This window comes from Scyliorhinus torazame, chromosome 5 (genome assembly GCF_047496885.1).
Source record: "Scyliorhinus torazame isolate Kashiwa2021f chromosome 5, sScyTor2.1, whole genome shotgun sequence".
In the NCBI taxonomy this organism is placed as follows: Eukaryota; Metazoa; Chordata; class Chondrichthyes; order Carcharhiniformes; family Scyliorhinidae; genus Scyliorhinus; species Scyliorhinus torazame.
In genome coordinates this window covers 16500133-16526355 of record NC_092711.1, presented here as the reverse complement: position 1 = coordinate 16526355, position 26223 = coordinate 16500133, and positions in this window count along the sequence as shown.

Sequence of the window (26223 nt, the reverse complement as noted above, 5' to 3'; positions counted from 1 at the left end):
CAATGGCCGTTTTATGTCAGTTCATGGTGGCCATTGTATGTCAGTTCACCATGGCCATTGTATGTCAGTTCACAATGGCCATTTTACGTCAGGTTGCAATGGCCATTTTATCTCAGTAGACGGTGGCCATTTTATGTCAGTTCACGGTGGCCATTGTATGTCAGATCACAATGGCCATTATATGTCAGTTTGCAATGGCCATTTAATGTCAGTTGCGGTGTCCAATACATGTTGGTTCACGGGGGCCATTTTATGTCAGTTCACGGTGGCCATTTTATGTCAGTTAACGGAGGCCATTATATGTCAGTTCATGGTGGCCATTTTATCTCAGTTCACAGTGTCCATTTTATGTCAGTTCACGGGGGCCATTTTATTCAGTCGAAGGGGCCATTTAATGTCAGTACACGGTGGCCATTTTATTTCAGCTCGCAATGGCCATTTTATGTCAGTTCACGGTGGCCATTGTATGTCAGTTGACGGCGGCCATTTTATGTCAGGTCACGGTGGCTATTTTAAGTGAGCTCACGGCAGCCATTTTATGTACATTCACGGTGGCCATTTTATGTCAGTTCACGGCAGCCATTTTATGTCAGTTCACAATGGCCATTTTATGTCAGTTCACGGTGGCCATTTTATGTCAGTTCACGGCAGCCATTATATGTCAGTTCACGGTGGCCATTATATGTCAGTTCACGGTGGCCATTTTATGTCAGTTCACGGTGGCCATTATATGTCAGTTCATGGTGGCCATTTTATGCCAGTTCACGGCAGCCTTTTTATGTCAGTACTCAGCAACCATTTCTGGCAATTTTCAGCCATCCCACAGCCAGCACTGCCAGTGCTCCCCCACACAGCCAGCACTGTCAGTGCTCCCTCCACACAGCCAGCACTGTCAGCGCTCCCACCACACAGCCAGCACTGTCCGTGCTCCACTCACACAGCCAGCGCTGTCAGTGCTCCCACCACACAGCCAACACTGTCAGTGCACCCCCACACAGCCAGCACTGTCAGTGCTCCCACCACACAGCCAGCACCGTCAGTGCTCCCACCACACAGCCAGCACTGTCAGTGCTCCACTCGCACAGCCAGCGCTGTCAGTGCTCCCCACCACACAGCCAGCACTGTCAGTGCTCCCACCCCACAGCCAGCACCGTCAGTGCTCCCACCACACTGCCAGCACTGTCAGTGCTCCACTCACACAGCCAGCGCTGTCAGTGCTCCCCCCACACAGCCAACACTGTCAGTGCTCCCCCACACAGCCAGCACTGTCAGTCCTCCCCCACACAGCCAGCACTGTCAGTGCTCCCACCACACAGCCAGCACTGCCAGTGCTCCCAGCACACAGCCAGCACTGTCAGTGCTCCCCTCACACAGCCAGCGCTATCAGTGCTCCCCCACACAGCCAGCACTGTCAGTGCTCCCCACACACAGCCAGCACTGTCAGTGCTCCCCCACACAGCCAGCACTGTCAGTGCTCCCCCACACAGCCAGCACTGTCAGTGCTCCCCACACAGCCAGCACTGTCAGTGCTCCCACCACACAGCCAGCACTGTCAGTGCTCCCCCACACAGCCAGCACTGTCAGTGCTCCCCCACACAGCCAACACTGTCAGTGCTACCCCACACACAGCCAGCACTGTCAATGCTCCACCCACACAGACAGCACTGTCAGTGCACCCCCGCACTGCTAGCACTGTCAGTGCTCCAACCCCACATAGCCAGCACTGTCAGTGCTCCCCCCGCACAATTAGCACTGTCAGTGCTCCCCCACACAGCCAGCATGTCAGTGCTCCCACCACACAGCTAGCACTGTCAGTGCTCGCACCACACAGCCAGCACTGTCAGTGCTCCCCCACACGCAGCCATCACTGTCAGTGCTCCCCCACACAGCCAGCACTGTCAGTGCTCCCCACACACTGCCAGCACTGCCAGTGCTCCCACCACACAGCCAGCACTGTCAGTGCTCCCCACACAGCCAGCACTTTCAGTGCTCTCTCCACACAGCTAGCACTGTCAGTGCTCCCCCACACAGCCAGCAATGCCAGTGCTCCCCCACACAGCCAGCACTGTCAGTGCTTCAACCAAACTGCCAGCACTGTCAGTGCTCCCACCACACAGCCAGCACTGTCAGTGCTCCCACCACACAGCCAGCACTGTCAGTGCTCCCCACACAGCCAGCACTGTCAGTGCTCTCTCCACACAGCTAGCACTGTCAGTGCTCCCACCACACAGCCAGCACTGTCAGTGCTCCCCACACAGCCAGCACTTTCAGTGCTCTCTCCACACAGCTAGCACTGTCAGTGCTCCCACCACACAGCCAGCACTGCCAGTGCTCCCACCACACAGCCAGCACTGTCAGTGCTCCCACCACACAGCCAGCACTATCAGTGCTCCCTGCCACACAGCTAGCACTGTCAGTGCTCCCCACACAGCAAGCACTGTCGGTGCTCCACCCACACAGCCAGCGCTGCCAGTGCTCCCCCACACAGCCAGCACTGTCAGTGCTCCCCCCACACAACCAGCACTGTCAGTGCTCCACCCTCACAGCCAGCACTGTCAGTGCTCCCACCACACAGCCATCACTGTCAGTGCTCCCCACAGAGCCAGCACTGTCAGTGCTCCCACCACACAGCCAGAACTGTCAGTGCTCCCCCCACAGCCAGCACTGTCAGTGCTCCCACCACACAGCCAGCACTGTCAGTGCTCCCCCACACAGCCAGCACTGTCAGTGCTCCCCCACACAGCCAGCACTGTCAGTGCTCCCACCGCACAGCCAGCACTGTCAGTGCTCTCCCACACAGCCAGCACTGTCAGTGCTCCCCACACACAGCCAGTACTGTCAGTGCTCCCACCACACAGCCAGCACTGTCAGTGCTCCCACCCCACAAAGCCAGCTCTGCCAGTGCTCCCACCACACAGCCAGCACTGTCAGTGCTCCCACCACACAGCCAGAACTATCAGTGCTCCCCACACACAGCCAGCACTGTCAGTGCTCCCCAACACTGCCAGCACTGTCAGTGCACCCCCCACACAGCCAACACTGTCAGTGCTCCCCAGATACAGCCAGCACTTTCAATGCTCCACCACACAGCCAGCACTGTCAGTGCTCCCACCCCACAGCCAGCACTGTCATCCTCCTCCCACACAGCCAGCACTGTCAGTGCTCCCCACACAGCCAGCACTGTCAGTGATCCCCCCACACAGCCAGCACTGTCAGTGCTCCCCCACACAGCCAGCACTCTCAGTGCTCCCCCCACACAGCCAGCACTGTCAGTGCTCCTCCACACAGCCAGCACTCTCAGTGCTCCCCCACACAACCAGCACTCTCAGTGCTCCCCCACACAGCCAACACTGTCAGAGCTCCCCCAGACAGCCAGCACTGTCAGTGCTCCCCCACACAGCCAGCACTGTCAGTGCTCCCCACACAGCCAGCACTGTCAGTGCTCCCCCACACAGCCAGCACTCTCAGTGCTCCCCCCACACAGCCAACACTGTCAGAGCTCCCACCACACAGCCAGCACTGTCAGTGCTCCCACCACACATTCAGCACTGTCACTACTCCCCCACAGAGCAAGCAATGTCAGAGCTCCCACCACACAGCCAGCACTGTCAGTGCTCCCCTCACACAGCCAGCACTGTCAGTGCTCCCCCACACAGCCAGCACTGTCAGTGCTCCCACCACACAGCCAGCACTGTCAGAGCTCCCACCACACAACCAGCACTGTCAGTGCTCCCACCACACAGCCAGCACTGTCAGTGCTCCCACCACACAGCCAGCACTGTCAGTTGTCCGACCACACAGCCAGCACTGTCAGTGCCCCCCCACACAGCCAGCACTGTCAGTGCTACCCCACACAGCCAGCACTGTCCGTGCTCTCACCACACAGCCAGCACTGTCAGTGCCCCCCCACACAGCCAGCACTGTCAGTTCTACCCCACACAGCCAGCACTGTCCGTGCTCTCACCACACAGCCAGCACTGTGAGTGCTCTCACCACACAGCCAGCACTGTCAGTGCTTCCCCCACACAGACAGCACTGTCAGTGCTCCCCAACACAGACATCACTGTCAGTGCTCCCCCACACAGCCAGCACTGTCAGTGCTCCCACCACACAGCCAGCACTGCCAGTGCTCCCACCACACATCCAGCACTGTCAGTGGTCCCCCATACAGCCAGCACTGTCAGTGCCCCCACCCCACACAGCCAGCACTGTCAGTGCTCCCACCACACAGCCAGCACTGTCAGTGCTCCCCCAAACAGCCAGCACTGTCGGTGCTCCCACCACACAGCCAGCACTGTCTGTGCTCCCACCACACAGCCAGCACTGTCAGTGCAACCCCACACAGCCAGCACTGTCAGTGCTAACACCACACAGCCAGCACTGTCAGTGCTCCCACCACACAGCCAGCACTGTCTGTGATCCCCCACACAGCCAGTACTGTCAGTGCTCCATCCACACAGCCAGCACTGTCAGTGCTCGCACCACACAGCCAGCACTATCAGTGCTCCCCCCAAACAGCCAGCACTGTCAGTGCTCCCCACACAGCCAGCACTGTCAGTGCTCCACCCACACAGCCAGCACTGCCAGTGCTCCCACACACAGCCAGCCCTGTCAGTGCTCCATCCACACAACCAGCACTGTCAGTGCTCCACCCTCACAGCCAGCACTGTCCGTGCTCCCCCACACAGCCAGCACTGTCAGTGCTCCCACCACACAGCCAGCACTGTCAGTGCTCCCCACAGAGCCAGCACTGTCAGTGCTCCCACCACACACAGCCAGCACTGTCAGTGCTCCCCACAGCCAGCATTGTCAGTGCTCCCACCACACAGCCAGCACTGCCAGTACTCCACCCACAGCCAGCACTGAGACTGCGCCCCACACAGCCAGCACTGTCAGTGCTCCCCCACACAGCCAGCACTGTCAGTACTCCAACCACATATCCAGCACTGTCAGTGCTCCCACCACACAGCCAGCACTGTCAGTGCTCCCCCACACAGCCAGCACTGACAGTGCTCCCCCCACACAGCCAGCACTCTCAGTGCTCCCCCCACACAGCCAGCACTGTCAGTGCTCCCCCCACACAGCCAGCACTGTCAGTGCTCCCCCACACAGCCAGCACTGTCAGTGATCGCCCCACACAGCCAGCACTGTCAATGCTCCCCCACACAGCCAGCACTCTCAGTGCTCCCCCCACACAGCCAGCACTGTCAGTGCTCCCCCCACACAGCCAGCACTGTCAGTGCTCCACCAGACAGCCAGCACTGTCAGTGCTCCCCCACACAGGCAGCACTCTCAGTGCTCCCCGCACACAGCCAACACTGTCAGTGATCCCACCGCACAGCCAGCACTGTCAGTGCTCCCCCCGCACAATTAGCACTGTCAGTGCTCCCCCACACAGCCAGCACTGTCAGAGCTCCCACCACACAGCCAGCACTCTCAGTACTCCCCCACACAGCCAGCACTGTCAGTGCGCCCCCCACACAGCCAGCACTGTCACTTCTCCCCCACAGAGCAAGCACTGTCAGAGCTCCCACCACACAGCCAGCACTGTCAGTGCTCCCACCACACAGCCAGCACTGTCAGTGCTCCCCCACACAGCCAGCACTTTCAGTGCTCCCACCACACAGCCAGCACTGTCAGAGCTCCCACCACACAGCCAGCACTGTCAGTGCTCCCACCACACAGTCAGCACTGTCAGTGCTCCCCCACACAGCCAGCACTGTCAGTGCTACCCCACACAGCCAGCACTGTCAGTGCTACCCCACACAGCCAGCACTGTCAGTGCTACCCCACACAGCCAGCACGGTCCGTGCTCTCACAACACAGCCAGCACTGTCAGTGCTTCCCCCACACTGCCCGCACTGTCAGTGCTCCCACACACACAGCCAGCACTGTCAGTGCTCCCCCCTCACAGACAGCACTGTCAGTGCTACCCCACACAGCCAGCACTGTCAGTGCTCTCACCACACAGCCAGCACTGTCAGTGCTTCCCCCACACAGACAGCACTGTCAGTGCTCCCCAACACAGACATCACTGTCAGTGCTCCCCCACACAGCCAGCACTGTCAGTGCTCCCACCACACAGCCAGCACTGTCACTACTCCCCCACAGAGCAAGCAATGTCAGAGCTCCCACCACACAGCCAGCACTGTCAGTGCTCCCCTCACACAGCCAGCACTGTCAGTGCTCCCCCACACAGCCAGCACTGTCAGTGCTCCCACCACACAGCCAGCACTGTCAGAGCTCCCACCACACAACCAGCACTGTCAGTGCTCCCACCACACAGCCAGCACTGTCAGTGCTCCCACCACACAGCCAGCACTGTCAGTTGTCCGACCACACAGCCAGCACTGTCAGTGCCCCCCCACACAGCCAGCACTGTCAGTGCTACCCCACACAGCCAGCACTGTCCGTGCTCTCACCACACAGCCAGCACTGTCAGTGCCCCCCCACACAGCCAGCACTGTCAGTTCTACCCCACACAGCCAGCACTGTCCGTGCTCTCACCACACAGCCAGCACTGTGAGTGCTCTCACCACACAGCCAGCACTGTCAGTGCTTCCCCCACACAGACAGCACTGTCAGTGCTCCCCAACACAGACATCACTGTCAGTGCTCCCCCACACAGCCAGCACTGTCAGTGCTCCCACCACACAGCCAGCACTGCCAGTGCTCCCACCACACATCCAGCACTGTCAGTGGTCCCCCATACAGCCAGCACTGTCAGTGCCCCCACCCCACACAGCCAGCACTGTCAGTGCTCCCACCACACAGCCAGCACTGTCAGTGCTCCCCCAAACAGCCAGCACTGTCGGTGCTCCCACCACACAGCCAGCACTGTCTGTGCTCCCACCACACAGCCAGCACTGTCAGTGCAACCCCACACAGCCAGCACTGTCAGTGCTAACACCACACAGCCAGCACTGTCAGTGCTCCCACCAGACAGCCAGCACTGTCTGTGATCCCCCACACAGCCAGTACTGTCAGTGCTCCATCCACACAGCCAGCACTGTCAGTGCTCGCACCACACAGCCAGCACTATCAGTGCTCCCCCCAAACAGCCAGCACTGTCAGTGCTCCCCACACAGCCAGCACTGTCAGTGCTCCACCCACACAGCCAGCACTGCCAGTGCTCCCACACACAGCCAGCCCTGTCAGTGCTCCATCCACACAACCAGCACTGTCAGTGCTCCACCCTCACAGCCAGCACTGTCCGTGCTCCCCCACACAGCCAGCACTGTCAGTGCTCCCACCACACAGCCAGCACTGTCAGTGCTCCCCACAGAGCCAGCACTGTCAGTGCTCCCACCACACACAGCCAGCACTGTCAGTGCTCGCCACAGCCAGCATTGTCAGTGCTCCCACCACACAGCCAGCACTGCCAGTACTCCACCCACAGCCAGCACTGAGACTGCGCCCCACACAGCCAGCACTGTCAGTGCTCCCCCACACAGCCAGCACTGTCAGTGCTCCAACCACATATCCAGCACTGTCAGTGCTCCCACCACACAGCCAGCACTGTCAGTGCTCCCCCACACAGCCAGCACTGACAGTGCTCCCCCCACACAGCCAGCACTCTCAGTGCTCCCCCCACACAGCCAGCACTGTCAGTGCTCCCCCCACACAGCCAGCACTGTCAGTGCTCCCCCACACAGCCAGCACTGTCAGTGATCGCCCCACACAGCCAGCACTGTCAATGCTCCCCCACACAGCCAGCACTCTCAGTGCTCCCCCCACACAGCCAGCACTGTCAGTGCTCCCCCCACACAGCCAGCACTGTCAGTGCTCCCCCAGACAGCCAGCACTGTCAGTGCTCCCCCACACAGGCAGCACTCTCAGTGCTCCCCGCACACAGCCAACACTGTCAGTGATCCCACCGCACAGCCAGCACTGTCAGTGCTCCCCCCGCACAATTAGCACTGTCAGTGCTCCCCCCACACAGCCAGCACTGTCAGAGCTCCCACCACACAGCCAGCACTCTCAGTACTCCCCCACACAGCCAGCACTGTCAGTGCGCCCCCCACACAGCCAGCACTGTCACTTCTCCCCCACAGAGCAAGCACTGTCAGAGCTCCCACCACACAGCCAGCACTGTCAGTGCTCCCACCACACAGCCAGCACTGTCAGTGCTCCCCCACACAGCCAGCACTTTCAGTGCTCCCACCACACAGCCAGCACTGTCAGAGCTCCCACCACACAGCCAGCACTGTCAGTGCTCCCACCACACAGTCAGCACTGTCAGTGCTCCCCCACACAGCCAGCACTGTCAGTGCTACCCCACACAGCCAGCACTGTCAGTGCTACCCCACACAGCCAGCACTGTCAGTGCTACCCCACACAGCCAGCACGGTCCGTGCTCTCACAACACAGCCAGCACTGTCAGTGCTTCCCCCACACTGCCCGCACTGTCAGTGCTCCCACACACACAGCCAGCACTGTCAGTGCTCTCACCACACAGCCAGCACTGTCAGTGCTTCCCCCACACAGACAGCACTGTCAGTGCTCCCCAACACAGACATCACTGTCAGTGCTCCCCCACACAGCCAGCACTGTCAGTGCTCCCACCACACAGCCAGCACTCTCAGTGCTCCCACCACACAGCCAGCACTGTCAGTTCTCCCACCACACAGCCAGCACTGCCAGTGCTCCCACCACACATCCAGCACTGTCAGTGGTCCCCCACACAGCCAGCACTGTCAGTGCCCCCACCCCACACAGCCAGCACTGTCAGTGCTCCCACCACACAGCCAGCACTGTCAGTGCTCCCCCACACAGCCAACACTGTCAGTGCTCCCACCACACAGCCAGCACTGTCTGTGCTCCCACCACACAGCCAGCACTGTCAGTGCCCCCCCACACAGCCAGCACTGTCAGTGCTACCACCACACAGCCAGCACTGTCAGTGCTCCCACCACACAGCCAGCACTGTCTGTGCTCCCCCACACTGCCAGTACTGTCAGTGCTCCATCCACACAGCCAGCACTGTCAGTGCTCCATCCACACAGCCAGCACTGTCAGTGCTCCCACCACACAGCCAGCACTGTCAGTGCTCCCACCACACAGCCAGCACTGTCAGTGCTCCCCCATACAGCCAGCACTGTCATTGCTCCCACCACACAGCCAGTACTATCAGTGCTCCCCCCACACAGCCAGCACTGTCAGTGCTCCCCACACAGCCAGCACTGTCAGTGGTCCACCCACACAGCCAGCACTGCCAGTGCACCCCCACACAGCCAGCCCTGTCAGTGCTCCATCCACACAACCAGCACTGTCAGTGCTCCACCCTCACAGCCAGCACTGTCCGTGCTCCCCCACACAGCCAGCACTGTCAGTGCTACCCCACACAGCCAGCACTGTCAGTGCTACCCCACACAGCCAGCACGGTCCGTGCTCTCACAACACAGCCAGCACTGTCAGTGCTTCCCCCACACTGCCAGCACTGTCAGTGCTCCCACACACAAATCCAGCACTGTCAGTGCTCCCCCCTCACAGACAGCAGTGTCAGTGCTACCCCACACAGCCAGCACTGTCTGTGCTCTCACCACACAGCCAGCACTGTCAGTGCTTCCCCCACACAGACAGCACTGTCAGTGCTCCCCAACACAGACATCACTGTCAGTGCTCCCCCACACAGCCAGCACTGTCAGTGCTCCCACCACACAGCCAGCACTCTCAGTGCTCCCACCACACAGACAGCACTGTCAGTGCTCCCACCACACAGCCAGCACTGCCAGTGCTCCCACCACACATCCAGCACTGTCAGTGGTCCCCCACACAGCCAGCACTGTCAGTGCCCCCACCCCACACAGCCAGCACTGTCAGTGCTCCCACCACACAGCCAGCACTGTCAGTGCTCCCCACACAGCCAGCACTGTCAGTGCTCCCACCACACAACCAGCACTGTCTGTGCTCCCACCACACAGCCAGCACTGTCAGTGCTCCCCCACACAGCCAGCACTGTCAGTGCTACCACCACACAGCCAGCACTGTCAGTGCTCCCACCACACAGCCAGCACTGTATGTGCTCCCCCACACAGCAAGTACTGTCAGTGCTCCATCCACACAGCCAGCACTGTCAGTGCTCCATTCACACAGCCAGCACTGTCAGTGCTCCCACCACACAGCCAGCACTGTCAGTGCTCCCACCACACAGCCAGCACTGTCAGTGCTCCCCCATACAGCCAGCACTGTCATTGCTCCCACCACACAGCCAGCACTATCAGTGCTCCCCCCACACAGCCAGCACTGTCAGTGCTCCTCTCACAGCCAGCACTGTCAGTGCTCCACCCACACAGCCAGCACTGCCAGTGCACCCCCACACAGCCAGCCCTGTCAGTGCTCCATCCACACAACCAGCACTGTCAGTGCTCCACCCTCACAGCCAGCACTGTCCGTGCTCCCCCACACAGCCAGCACTGTCAGTGCTCCCACCACACAGCCAGCACTGCCAGTGCTCCCCACAGAGCCAGCACTGTCAGTGCTCCCACCACACACAGCCAGCACTGTCAGTGCTCCCCACAGCCAGCATTGTCAGTGCTCCCACCACACAGCCAGCACTGCCAGTTCTCCACCCACAGCCAGCACTCAGAGTGCGCCCCACACAGCCAGCACTGTCAGTGCTCCCCCACACAGCCAGCACTGTCAGTGCTCCAACCACACAGCCAGCACTGTCAGTGCTCCCCACACAGCCAGCACTGTCAGTGATCCCCCCACACAGCCAGCACTGTCAGTGCTCCCCCACAAAGCCAGCACTCTCAGTGCGCCCCCCACACAGCCAGCACTGTCAGTGCTCCCCCAGACAGCCAGCACTGTCAGTGCTCCCGCACACAGCCAGCACTGTCAGTGCTCCCCCACATAGCCAGCACTGTCAGTGCTCCCACCACACAGCCAGCACTGTCAGTGCTCCCACGACACAGCCAGAACTATCAGTGCTCCCACCACACAGCCAGCACTGTCAGTGCTCCCCATACAGCCAACACTGTCAGTGCTCCCCCACACAGGCAGCACTCTCAGTGCTCCCCCCACACAGCCAACACTGTCAGTGATCCCACCGCACAGCCAGCACTGTCAGTGCTCCCCCACACAGCTAGCACTGTCAGTGCTCCCCCCGCACAATTAGCACTGTCAGTGCTCCCCCACACAGCCAGCACTGTCAGTGCTCCCACCACACAGTCAGCACTGTCACTACTCCCCCACAGAGCAAGCACTGTCAGAGCTCCCACCACACAGCCAGCACTGTCAGTGCTCCCCACACAGCCAGCACTTTCAGTGCTCCCACCACACAGCTTGCACTGTCAGAGCTCCCACCACACAGCCAGCACTGTCAGTGCTCCCACCAGACAGTCAGCACTGTCACTACTCCCCCACAGAGCAAGCACTGTCAGAGCTCCCATCACACAGCCAGCACTGTCAGTGCTCCCACCACACAGCCAACACTGTCAGTGCTCCCACCACACAGCCAGCACTGTCAGTGCTCCCCCACACAGCCAGCACTGTCAGTGCTCCCCCCACACAGCCAGCACTGTCAGTGCTACCCCACACAGCCAGCACTGTCAGTGCTACCCCACACAGCCAGCACTGTCCGTGCTCTCACCACACAGCCAGCACTGTCAGTGCTTCCCCCACACAGCCAGCACTGTCAGTGCTCCCACACACACAGCCAGCACTGTCAGTGCTCCGCCCTCACAGACAGCTCTGTCAGTGCTACCCCACACAGCCAGCACTGTCAGTGCTCCCACCACACAGCCAGCACTGTCAGTGCTCCCACCACACAGCCAGCACTGTCAGTGCTCCCACCACACAGCCAGCACTGTCAGTGCTCCCACCACACAGCCAGCACTGTGAGTGCTCTCACCACACAGCCAGCACTGTCAGTGCTACCCCACACAGCCAGCACTGTCAGTGCTACCCCACACAGCCAGCACGGTCCGTGCTCTCACAACACAGCCAGCACTGTCAGTGCTTCCCCCACACTGCCAGCACTGTCAGTGCTCCCACACACAAATCCAGCACTGTCAGTGCTCCCCCCTCACAGACAGCAGTGTCAGTGCTACCCCACACAGCCAGCACTGTCAGTGCTCTCACCACACAGCCAGCACTGTCAGTGCTTCCCCCACACAGACAGCACTGTCAGTGCTCCCCAACACAGACATCACTGTCAGTGCTCCCCCACACAGCCAGCACTGTCAGTGCTCCCACCACACAGCCAGCACTCTCAGTGCTCCCACCACACAGACAGCACTGTCAGTGCTCCCACCACACAGCCAGCACTGCCAGTGCTCCCACCACACATCCAGCACTGTCAGTGGTCCCCCACACAGCCAGCACTGTCAGTGCCCCCACCCCACACAGCCAGCACTGTCAGTGCTCCCACCACACAGCCAGCACTGTCAGTGCTCCCCCACACAGCCAGCACTGTCAGTGCTCCCACCACACAGCCAGCACTGTCTGTGCTCCCACCACACAGCCAGCACTGTCAGTGCTCCCCCACACAGCCAGCACTGTCAGTGCTACCACCACACAGCCAGCACTGTCAGTGCTCCCACCACACAGCCAGCACTGTCTGTGCTCCCCCACACAGCAAGTACTGTCAGTGCTCCATCCACACAGCCAGCACTGTCAGTGCTCCATTCACACAGCCAGCACTGTCAGTGCTCCCACCACACAGCCAGCACTGTCATTGCTCCCACCACACAGCCAGCACTATCAGTGCTCCCCCCACACAGCCAGCACTGTCAGTGCTCCCCACACAGCCAGCACTGTCAGTGCTCCACCCACACAGCCAGCACTGCCAGTGCACCCCCACACAGCCAGCCCTGTCAGTGCTCCATCCACACAACCAGCACTGTCAGTGCTCCACCCTCACAGCCAGCACTGTCCGTGCTCCCCCACACAGCCAGCACTGTCAGTGCTCCCACCACACAGCCAGCACTGCCAGTGCTCCCCACAGAGCCAGCACTGTCAGTGCTCCCACCACACACAGCCAGCACTGTCAGTGCTCCCCACAGCCAGCATTGTCAGTGCTCCCACCACACAGCCAGCACTGCCAGTTCTCCACCCACAGCCAGCACTCAGAGTGCGCCCCACACAGCCAGCACTGTCAGTGCTCCCCACACAGCCAGCACTGTCAGTGCTCCAACCACACAGCCAGCACTGTCAGTGCTCCCCACACAGCCAGCACTGTCAGTGATCCCCCCACACAGCCAGCACTGTCAGTGCTCCCCCACAAAGCCAGCACTCTCAGTGCTCCCCCCACACAGCCAGCACTGTCAGTGCTCCCCCACACAGCCAGCACTCTCAGTGCGCCCCCCACACAGCCAGCACTGTCAGTGCTCCCCCAGACAGCCAGCACTGTCAGTGCTCCCGCACACAGCCAGCACTGTCAGTGCTCCCCCACATAGCCAGCACTGTCAGTGCTCCCACCACACAGCCAGCACTGTCAGTGCTCCCACGACACAGCCAGAACTATCAGTGCTCCCACCACACAGCCAGCACTGTCAGTGCTCCCCATACAGCCAACACTGTCAGTGCTCCCCCACACAGGCAGCACTCTCAGTGCTCCCCCCACACAGCCAACACTGTCAGTGATCCCACCGCACAGCCAGCACTGTCAGTGCTCCCCCACACAGCTAGCACTGTCAGTGCTCCCCCCGCACAATTAGCACTGTCAGTGCTCCCCCACACAGCCAGCACTGTCAGTGCTCCCACCACACAGTCAGCACTGTCACTACTCCCCCACAGAGCAAGCACTGTCAGAGCTCCCACCACACAGCCAGCACTGTCAGTGCTCCCCACACAGCAAGCACTTTCAGTGCTCCCACCACACAGCTTGCACTGTCAGAGCTCCCACCACACAGCCAGCACTGTCAGTGCTCCCACCAGACAGTCAGCACTGTCACTACTCCCCCACAGAGCAAGCACTGTCAGAGCTCCCACCACACAGCCAGCACTGTCAGTGCTCCCACCACACAGCCAACACTGTCAGTGCTCCCACCACACAGCCAGCACTGTCAGTGCTCCCCCACACAGCCAGCACTGTCAGTGCTCCCCCCACACAGCCAGCACTGTCAGTGCTACCCCACACAGCCAGCACTGTCAGTGCTACCCCACACAGCCAGCACTGTCCGTGCTCTCACCACACAGCCAGCACTGTCAGTGCTTCCCCCACACAGCCAGCACTGTCAGTGCTCCCACACACACAGCCAGCACTGTCAGTGCTCCCCCCTCACAGACAGCTCTGTCAGTGCTACCCCACACAGCCAGCACTGTCAGTGCTCCCACCACACAGCCAGCACTGTCAGTGCTCCCACCACACAGCCAGCACTGTCAGTGCTCCCACCACACAGCCAGCACTGTCAGTGCTCCCACCACACAGCCAGCACTGTGAGTGCTCTCACCACACAGCCAGCACTGTCAGTGCTTCCCCCACACAGACAGCACTCTCAGTGCTCCCCAACACAGACATCACTGTCAGTGCTCCCCCACACAGCCAGCACTGTCAGTGCTCCCACCACACAGCCAGCACTGTCAGTGCTCCCACTACACAGCCAGCACTGTCAGTGCTCCCACCACACAGCCAGCACTGCCAGTGCTCCCACCACACATCCAGCACTGTCAGTGGTCCCCCACACAGCCAGCACTGTCAGTGCCCCCACCCCACAAATCCAGCACTGTCAGTGCTCCCACCACACAGCCAGCACTGTCAGTGCTCCCCCACACAGCCAGCACTGTCAGTGCTCCCACCACACAGCCAGCACTGTCAGTGCTCCCACCACACAGCCAGCACTGTCTGTGCTCCCACCCACACAGCCAGGACTGTCAGTGCTCCATCCACACAGCCAGCACTGTCAGTGCTCCATCCACACAGCCAGCACTGTCAGTGCTCCCACCACACAGCCAGCACTGTCAGTGCTCCCACCACACAGCCAGCACTGTCAGTGCTCCCCCATACAGCCAGCACTGTCAGTGCTCCCACCACACTGCCAGCACTATCAGTGCTCCCCCCACACAGCCAGCACTGTCAGTGCTCCACCCACACAGCCAGCACTGCCAGTGCTCCCCCACACAGCCAGCCCTGTCAGTGCTCCCCCCACACAACCAGCACTGTCAGTGCTCCACCCTCACAGCCAGCACTGTCCGTGCTACTCCACACAGCCAGCACTGTCAGTGCTCCCACCACACAGCCAGCACTGTCAGTGCTCCACACAGAGCCAGCACTGTCAGTGCTCCCACCACACACAGCCAGCACTGTCAGTGCTCCCCACAGCCAGCATTGTCAGTGCTCCCACCACACAGCCAGCACTGCCAGTTCTCCACCCACAGCCAGCACTGAGAGTGCGCCCCACACAGCCAGCACTGTCAGTGCTCCCCCACACAGCCAGCACTGTCAGTGCTCCAACCACACTGCCAGCACTGTCATCCTCCTCCCACACAGCCAGCACTGTCAGTGCTCCTCACACAGCCAGCACTGTCAGTGATCCCCCCCCACACAGCCAGCACTGTCAGTGCTCCCCCACACAGCCAGCACTCTCAGTGCTCCCCCCACACAGCCAGCACTGTCAGTGCTCCCCCAGACTGCCAGCACTGTCAGTGCTCCCCACACAGCCAGCACTGTCAGTGCTCCCCCACACAGGCAGCACTCTCAGTGCTCCCCCCACACAGCCAACACTGTCAGTGATCCCATCGCACAGCCAGCACTGTCAGTGCTCCCCCACACAGCTAGCACTGCCAGTGCTCCCCCCGCACAATTAGCCAGCACTGTCAGTGCTCCCCCACACAGCCAGCACTGTCAGTGCTCCCCCACACAGCCAGCACTGTCAGTGCTCCCACCACACAGTCAGCACTGTCACTACTCCCCCACAAAGCAAGCACTGTCAGAACTCCCACCACACAGCCAGCACTGTCAGTGCTCCCCCACACAGCCAGCACTGTCAGTGCTCCCACCACACAGCCAGCACTGTCAGAGCTCCCACCACACAGCCAGCACTGTCAGTGATCCCACCAAACAGTCAGCACTGTCACTACTCCCCCACAGAGCAAGCACTGTCAGAGCTCCCACCACACAGCCAGCACTGTCAGTGCTCCCACCAATCAGCCAGCACTGTCAGTGCTCCCACCACACAGCCAGCACTGTCAGTGCTCCACCCACACAGCCAGCACTGCCAGTGCTCCCCCACACAGCCAGCCCTGTCAGTGCTCCCCCCACACAACCAGCACTGTCAGTGCTCCACCCTCACAGCCAGCACTGTCCGTGCTCCCCCACAGAGCCAGCACTGTCAGTGCTCCCACCACACACAGCCAGCACTGTCAGTGCTCCCCACAGCCAGCATTGTCAGTGCTCCTACCACACAGCCAGCACTGCCTGTTCTCCACCCACAGCCAGCACTGAGAGTGCGCCCCACACAGCCAACACTGTCAGTGCTCCCCCACACAGCCAGCACTGTCAGTGCTCCAACCACACAGCCAGCACTGTCAGTGCTCCAACCACACAGCCAGCACTGTCATTGCTCCCACCACACAGCCAGCACTATCAGTGCTCCCCCCACACAGCCAGCACTGTCAGTGCTCCCCACACAGCCAGCACTGTCAGTGCTCCACCCACACAGCAAGTACTGTCAGTGCTCCATCCACACAGCCAGCACTGTCAGTGCTCCATTCACACAGCCAGCACTGTCAGTGCTCCCACCACACAGCCAGCACTGTCAGTGCTCCCACCACACAGCCAGCACTGTCAGTGCTCCCCCATACAGCCAGCACTGTCATTGCTCCCACCACACAGCCAGCACTATCAGTGCTCCCCCCACACAGCCAGCACTGTCAGTGCTCCCCACACAGCCAGCACTGTCAGTGCTCCACCCACACAGCCAGCACTGCCAGTGCACCCCCACACAGCCAGCCCTGTCAGTGCTCCATCCACACAACCAGCACTGTCAGTGCTCCACCCTCACAGCCAGCACTGTCCGTGCTCCCCCACACAGCCAGCACTGTCAGTGCTCCCACCACACAGCCAGCACTGCCAGTGCTCCCCACAGAGCCAGCACTGTCAGTGCTCCCACCACACACAGCCAGCACTGTCAGTGCTCCCCACAGCCAGCATTGTCAGTGCTCCCACCACACAGCCAGCACTGCCAGTTCTCCACCCACAGCCAGCACTCAGAGTGCGCCCCACACAGCCAGCACTGTCAGTGCTCCCCCACACAGCCAGCACTGTCAGTGCTCCAACCACACAGCCAGCACTGTCAGTGCTCCCCACACAGCCAGCACTGTCAGTGATCCCCCCACACAGCCAGCACTGTCAGTGCTCCCCCACAAAGCCAGCACTCTCAGTGCTCCCCCCACACAGCCAGCACTGTCAGTGCTCCCCCACACAGCCAGCACTCTCAGTGCGCCCCCCACACAGCCAGCACTGTCAGTGCTCCCCCAGACAGCCAGCACTGTCAGTGCTCCCGCACACAGCCAGCACTGTCAGTGCTCCCCCACATAGCCAGCACTGTCAGTGCTCCCACCACACAGCCAGCACTGTCAGTGCTCCCACGACACAGCCAGAACTATCAGTGCTCCCACCACACAGCCAGCACTGTCAGTGCTCCCCATACAGCCAACACTGTCAGTGCTCCCCCACACAGGCAGCACTCTCAGTGCTCCCCCCACACAGCCAACACTGTCAGTGATCCCACCGCACAGCCAGCACTGTCAGTGCTCCCCCACACAGCTAGCACTGTCAGTGCTCCCCCCGCACAATTAGCACTGTCAGTGCTCCCCCACACAGCCAGCACTGTCAGTGCTCCCACCACACAGTCAGCACTGTCACTACTCCCCCACAGAGCAAGCACTGTCAGAGCTCCCACCACACAGCCAGCACTGTCAGTGCTCCCCACACAGCCAGCACTTTCAGTGCTCCCACCACACAGCTTGCACTGTCAGAGCTCCCACCACACAGCCAGCACTGTCAGTGCTCCCACCAGACAGTCAGCACTGTCACTACTCCCCCACAGAGCAAGCACTGTCAGAGCTCCCACCACACAGCCAGCACTGTCAGTGCTCCCACCACACAGCCAACACTGTCAGTGCTCCCACCACACAGCCAGCACTGTCAGTGCTCCCCCACACAGCCAGCACTGTCAGTGCTCCCCCCACACAGCCAGCACTGTCAGTGCTACCCCACACAGCCAGCACTGTCAGTGCTACCCCACACAGCCAGCACTGTCCGTGCTCTCACCACACAGCCAGCACTGTCAGTGCTTCCCCCACACAGCCAGCACTGTCAGTGCTCCCACACACACAGCCAGCACTGTCAGTGCTCCCCCCTCACAGACAGCTCTGTCAGTGCTACCCCACACAGCCAGCACTGTCAGTGCTCCCACCACACAGCCAGCACTGTCAGTGCTCCCACCACACAGCCAGCACTGTCAGTGCTCCCACCACACAGCCAGCACTGTCAGTGCTCCCACCACACAGCCAGCACTGTGAGTGCTCTCACCACACAGCCAGCACTGCCAGTGCTTCCCCCACACAGACAGCACTCTCAGTGCTCCCCAACACAGACATCACTGTCAGTGCTCCCCCACACAGCCAGCACTGTCAGTGCTCCCACCACACAGCCAGCACTGTCAGTGCTCCCACTACACAGCCAGCACTGTCAGTGCTCCCACCACACAGCCAGCACTGCCAGTGCTCCCACCACACATCCAGCACTGTCAGTGGTCCCCCACACAGCCAGCACTGTCAGTGCCCCCACCCCACAAATCCAGCACTGTCAGTGCTCCCACCACACAGCCAGCACTGTCTGTGCTCCCACACACACAGCCAGGACTGTCAGTGCTCCATCCACACAGCCAGCACTGTCAGTGCTCCATCCACACAGCCAGCACTGTCAGTGCTCCCACCACACAGCCAGCACTGTCAGTGCTCCCACCACACAGCCAGCACTGTCAGTGCTCCCCCATACAGCCAGCACTGTCAGTGCTCCCACCACACAGCCAGCACTATCAGTGCTCCCCCCACACAGCCAGCACTGTCAGTGCTCCACCCACACAGCCAGCACTGCCAGTGCTCCCCCACACAGCCAGCCCTGTCAGTGCTCCCCCCACACAACCAGCACTGTCAGTGCTCCACCCTCACAGCCAGCACTGTCCGTGCTACTCCACACAGCCAGCACTGTCAGTGCTCCCACCACACAGCCAGCACTGTCAGTGCTCCACACAGAGCCAGCACTGTCAGTGCTCCCACCACACACAGCCAGCACTGTCAGTGCTCCCCACAGCCAGCATTGTCAGTGCTCCCACCACACAGCCAGCACTGCCAGTTCTCCACCCACAGCCAGCACTGAGAGTGCGCCCCACACAGCCAGCACTGTCAGTGCTCCCCCACACAGCCAGCACTGTCAGTGCTCCAACCACACTGCCAGCACTGTCATCCTCCTCCCACACAGCCAGCACTGTCAGTGCTCCTCACACAGCCAGCACTGTCAGTGATCCCCCCCCACACAGCCAGCACTGTCAGTGCTCACCCACACAGCCAACACTCTCAGTGCTCCCCCACACAGCCAGCACTGTCAGTGCTCCCCCAGACTGCCAGCACTGTCAGTGCTCCCCACACAGCCAGCACTGTCAGTGCTCCCCCACACAGGCAGCACTCTCAGTGCTCCCCCCACACAGCCAACACTGTCAGTGATCCCATCGCACAGCCAGCACTGTCAGTGCTCCCCCACACAGCTAGCACTGCCAGTGCTCCCCCCGCACAATTAGCCAGCACTGTCAGTGCTCCCCCACACAGCCAGCACTGTCAGTGCTTCCCCACACAGCCAGCACTGTCAGTGCTCCCACCACACAGTCAGCACTGTCACTACTCCCCCACAAAGCAAGCACTGTCAGAACTCCCACCACACAGCCAGCACTGTCAGTGCTCCCCCACACAGCCAGCACTGTCAGTGCTCCCACCACACAGCCAGCACTGTCAGAGCTCCCACCACACAGCCAGCACTGTCAGTGATCCCACCAAACAGTCAGCACTGTCACTACTCCCCCACAGAGCAAGCACTGTCAGAGCTCCCACCACACAGCCAGCACTGTCAGTGCTCCCACCAATCAGCCAGCACTGTCAGTGCTCCCACCACACAGCCAGCACTGTCAGTGCTCCACCCACACAGCCAGCACTGCCAGTGCTCCCCCACACAGCCAGCCCTGTCAGTGCTCCCCCCACACAACCAGCACTGTCAGTGCTCCACCCTCACAGCCAGCACTGTCCGTGCTCCCCCACAGAGCCAGCACTGTCAGTGCTCCCACCACACACAGCCAGCACTGTCAGTGCTCCCCACAGCCAGCATTGTCAGTGCTCCTACCACACAGCCAGCACTGCCTGTTCTCCACCCACAGCCAGCACTGAGAGTGCGCCCCACACAGCCAACACTGTCAGTGCTCCCCCACACAGCCAGCACTGTCAGTGCTCCAACCACACAGCCAGCACTGTCAGTGCTCCAACCACACAGCCAGCACTGTCATTGCTCCCACCACACAGCCAGCACTATCAGTGCTCCCCCCACACAGCCAGCACTGTCAGTGCTCCCCACACAGCCAGCACTGTCAGTGCTCCACCCACACAGCAAGTACTGTCAGTGCTCCATCCACACAGCCAGCACTGTCAGTGCTCCATTCACACAGCCAGCACTGTCAGTGCTCCCACCACACAGCCAGCACTGTCAGTGCTCCCACCACACAGCCAGCACTGTCAGTGCTCCCCCATACAGCCAGCACTGTCATTGCTCCCACCACACAGCCAGCACTATCAGTGCTCCCCCCACACAGCCAGCACTGTCAGTGCTCCCCACACAGCCAGCACTGTCAGTGCTCCACCCACACAGCCAGCACTGCCAGTGCACCCCCACACAGCCAGCCCTGTCAGTGCTCCATCCACACAACCAGCACTGTCAGTGCTCCACCCTCACAGCCAGCACTGTCCGTGCTCCCCCACACAGCCAGCACTGTCAGTGCTCCCACCACACAGCCAGCACTGCCAGTGCTCCCCACAGAGCCAGCACTGTCAGTGCTCCCACCACACACAGCCAGCACTGTCAGTGCTCCCCACAGCCAGCATTGTCAGTGCTCCCACCACACAGCCAGCACTGCCAGTTCTCCACCCACAGCCAGCACTCAGAGTGCGCCCCACACAGCCAGCACTGTCAGTGCTCCCCCACACAGCCAGCACTGTCAGTGCTCCAACCACACAGCCAGCACTGTCAGTGCTCCCCACACAGCCAGCACTGTCAGTGATCCCCCCACACAGCCAGCACTGTCAGTGCTCCCCCACAAAGCCAGCACTCTCAGTGCTCCCCCCACACAGCCAGCACTGTCAGTGCTCCCCACACAGCCAGCACTCTCAGTGCGCCCCCCACACAGCCAGCACTGTCAGTGCTCCCCCAGACAGCCAGCACTGTCAGTGCTCCCGCACACAGCCAGCACTGTCAGTGCTCCCCCACATAGCCAGCACTGTCAGTGCTCCCACCACACAGCCAGCACTGTCAGTGCTCCCACGACACAGCCAGAACTATCAGTGCTCCCACCACACAGCCAGCACTGTCAGTGCTCCCCATACAGCCAGCACTGTCAGTGCTCCCCCACACAGGCAGCACTCTCAGTGCTCCCCCCACACAGCCAACACTGTCAGTGATCCCACCGCACAGCCAGCACTGTCAGTGCTCTCCCACACAGCTAGCACTGTCAGTGCTCCCCCCGCACAATTAGCACTGTCAGTGCTCCCCCACACAGCCAGCACTGTCAGTGCTCCCACCACACAGTCAGCACTGTCACTACTCCCCCACAGAGCAAGCACTGTCAGAGCTCCCACCACACAGCCAGCACTGTCAGTGCTCCCCACACAGCCAGCACTTTCAGTGCTCCCACCACACAGCTTGCACTGTCAGAGCTCCCACCACACAGCCAGCACTGTCAGTTCTCCCACCAGACAGTCAGCACTGTCACTACTCCCCCACAGAGCAAGCACTGTCAGAGCTCCCACCACACAGCCAGCACTGTCAGTGCTCCCACCACACAGCCAACACTGTCAGTGCTCCCACCACACAGCCAGCACTGTCAGTGCTCCCCCACACAGCCAGCACTGTCAGTGCTCCCCCCACACAGCCAGCACTGTCAGTGCTACCCCACACAGCCAGCACTGTCAGTGCTACCCCACACAGCCAGCACTGTCCGTGCTCTCACCACACAGCCAGCACTGTCAGTGCTTCCCCCACACAGCCAGCACTGTCAGTGCTCCCACACACACAGCCAGCACTGTCAGTGCTCCCCCCTCACAGACAGCTCTGTCAGTGCTACCCCACACAGCCAGCACTGTCAGTGCTCCCACCACACAGCCAGCACTGTCAGTGCTCCCACCACACAGCCAGCACTGTCAGTGCTCCCACCACACAGCCAGCACTGTCAGTGCTCCCACCACACAGCCAGCACTGTGAGTGCTCTCACCCTCAGCCAGCACTGTCAGTGCTTCCCCCACACAGACAGCACTCTCAGTGCTCCCCAACACAGACATCACTGTCAGTGCTCCCCCACACAGCCAGCACTGTCAGTGCTCCCACCACACAGCCAGCACTGTCAGTGCTCCCACTACACAGCCAGCACTGTCAGTGCTCCCACCACACAGCCAGCACTGCCAGTGCTCCCACCACACATCCAGCACTGTCAGTGGTCCCCCACACAGCCAGCACTGTCAGTGCCCCCACCCCACAAATCCAGCACTGTCAGTGCTCCCACCACACAGCCAGCACTGTCAGTGCTCCCCCACACAGCCAGCACTGTCAGTGCTCCCACCACACAGCCAGCACTGTCAGTGCTCCCACCACACAGCCAGCACTGTCTGTGCTCCCACACACACAGCCAGGACTGTCAGTGCTCCATCCACACAGCCAGCACTGTCAGTGCTCCATCCACACAGCCAGCACTGTCAGTGCTCCCACCACACAGCCAGCACTGTCAGTGCTCCCACCACACAGCCAGCACTGTCAGTGCTCCCCCATACAGCCAGCACTGTCAGTGCTCCCACCACACAGCCAGCACTATCAGTGCTCCCCCCACACAGCCAGCACTGTCAGTGCTCCACCCACACAGCCAGCACTGCCAGTGCTCCCCCACACAGCCAGCCCTGTCAGTGCTCCCCCCACACAACCAGCACTGTCAGTGCTCCACCCTCACAGCCAGCACTGTCCGTGCTACTCCACACAGCCAGCACTGTCAGTGCTCCCACCACACAGCCAGCACTGTCAGTGCTCCACACAGAGCCAGCACTGTCAGTGCTCCCACCACACACAGCCAGCACTGTCAGTGCTCCCCACAGCCAGCATTGTCAGTGCTCCCACCACACAGCCAGCACTGCCAGTTCTCCACCCACAGCCAGCACTGAGAGTGCGCCCCACACAGCCAGCACTGTCAGTGCTCCCCCACACAGCCAGCACTGTCAGTGCTCCAACCACACTGCCAGCACTGTCATCCTCCTCCCACACAGCCAGCACTGTCAGTGCTCCTCACACAGCCAGCACTGTCAGTGATCACCCCCACACAGCCAGCACTGTCAGTGCTCCCCCACACAGCCAGCACTCTCAGTGCTCCCCCACACAGCCAGCACTGTCAGTGCTCCCCCAGACTGCCAGCACTGTCAGTGCTCCCCACACAGCCAGCACTGTCAGTGCTCCCCCACACAGGCAGCACTCTCAGTGCTGCCCCCACACAGCCAACACTGTCAGTGATCCCATCGCACAGCCAGCACTGTCAGTGCTCCCCCACACAGCTAGCACTGCCAGTGCTCCCCCCGCACAATTAGCCAGCACTGTCAGTGCTCCCCCACACAGCCAGCACTGTCAGTGCTCCCCCACACAGCCAGCACTGTCAGTGCTCCCACCACACAGTCAGCACTGTCACTACTCCCCCACAAAGCAAGCACTGTCAGAGCTCCCACCACACAGCCAGCACTGTCAGTGCTCCCCCACACAGCCAGCACTGTCAGTGCTCCCACCACACAGCCAGCACTGTCAGAGCTCCCACCACACAGCCAGCACTGTCAGTGATCCCACCAAACAGTCAGCACTGTCACTACTCCCCCACAGAGCAAGCACTGTCAGAGCTCCCACCACACAGCCAGCACTGTCAGTGCTCCCACCAATCAGCCAGCACTGTCAGTGCTCCCACCACACAGCCAGCACTGTCAGTGCTCCACCCACACAGCCAGCACTGCCAGTGCTCCCCCACACAGCCAGCCCTGTCAGTGCTCCCCCCACACAACCAGCACTGTCAGTGCTCCACCCTCACAGCCAGCACTGCCCGTGCTCCCCCACAGAGCCAGCACTGTCAGTGCTCCCACCACACACAGCCAGCACTGTCAGTGCTCCCCACAGCCAGCATTGTCAGTGCTCCTACCACACAGCCAGCACTGCCTGTTCTCCACCCACAGCCAGCACTGAGAGTGCGCCCCACACAGCCAACACTGTCAGTGCTCCCCCACACAGCCAGCACTGTCAGTGCTCCAACCACACAGCCAGCACTGTCAGTGCTCCAACCACACAGCCAGCACTGTCAGAGCTCCCACCACACAGCCAGCACTCTCAGTGCTCCCCCACACAGCCAGCACTGTCAGTGCTCCCACCACACAGTCAGCACTGTCACTACTCGCCCACAGAGCAAGAACTGTCAGAGCTCCCACCACACAGCCAGCACTGTCAGCGCTCCCCCCACACAGCCAGCACTGTCAGTGCTCCCACCACACAGCCAGCACTGTCAGTGCTCCCCCCACACAGCCAGCACTGTCAGTGCTCCCCCACACAGCCAGCACTGTCAGTGCTCCAACCACATAGCCAGCACTGTCAGTGCTCCCACCACACAGCCAGCACTGTCAGTGCTCCCCCCACACAGCCAGCACTGTCAGTGCTCCCCACACAGCCAGCACTGTCAGTGCTCCCACCACACAGTCAGCACTGTCACTACTCGCCCACAGAGCAAGAACTGTCAGAGCTCCCACCACACAGCCAGCACTGTCAGCGCTCCCCCCACACAGCCAGCACTGTCAGTGCTCCCACCACACAGCCAGCACTGTCAGTGCTCCCCCCACACAGCCAGCACTGTCAGTGCTCCCCCACACAGCCAGCACTGTCAGTGCTCCAACCACATAGCCAGCACTGTCAGTGCTCCCACCACACAACCAGCACAGTCAGATTTCCCCAACACAGCCAGCACTGTCAGTGCACCCGCCACACAGCCAGCACTGTCAGTGCTCCCCAGATACAGCCAGCACTTTCAATGCTCCACCACACAGCCAGCACTGTCCGTGCTCACACCATACTGCCAGCACTGTCATCCTCCTCCCACACAGCCAGCACTGTCAGTGCTCCCCACACAGCCAGCACTGTCAGTGATCCCCCCACACAGCCAGCACTGTCAGTGCTCCCCCACACAGCCAGCACTCTCAGTGCTCCCCCCACACAGCCAGCACTGTCAGTGCTCCCCCACACAGCCAGCACTCTCAGTGCGCCCCCCACACAGCCAGCACTGTCAGTGCTCCCCCAGACAGCCAGCACTGTCAGTGCTCCCCCACACAGCCAGCACTGTCAGTGCTCCCCACACAGCCAGCACTGTCAGTGCTCCCCCACACAGGCAGCACTCTCAGTGCTCCCCCACACAGCCAGCACTGTCAGTGCTCCCCCCACACAGCCAGCACTGTCAGTGCTACCCCACACAGCCAGCACTGTCAGTGCTACCCCACACAGCCAGCACTGTCCGTGCTCTCACCACACAGCCAGCACTGTCAGTGCTTCCCCCACACTGCCAGCACTGTCAGTGCTCCCACACACACAGCCAGCACTGTCAGTGCTCCCCCCTCACAGACAGCACTGGCAGTGCTACCCCACACAGCCAGCACTGTCAGTGCTCCCACCACACAGGCAGCACTGTCAGTGCTCCCACCACACAGCCAGCACTGTCAGTGCTCCCACCACACAGCCAGCACTGTCAGTGCTCCCACCACACAGCCAGCACTGTGAGTGCTCTCACCACACAGCCAGCACTGTCAGTGCTTCCCCCACACAGACAGCACTCTCAGTGCTCCCAACACAGACATCACTGTCAGTGTTCCCCCACACAGCCAGCACTGTCAGTGCTCCCACCACACAGCCAGCACTGTCAGTGCTCCCACCACACAGCCAGCACTGTCAGTGCTCCCACCACACAGCCA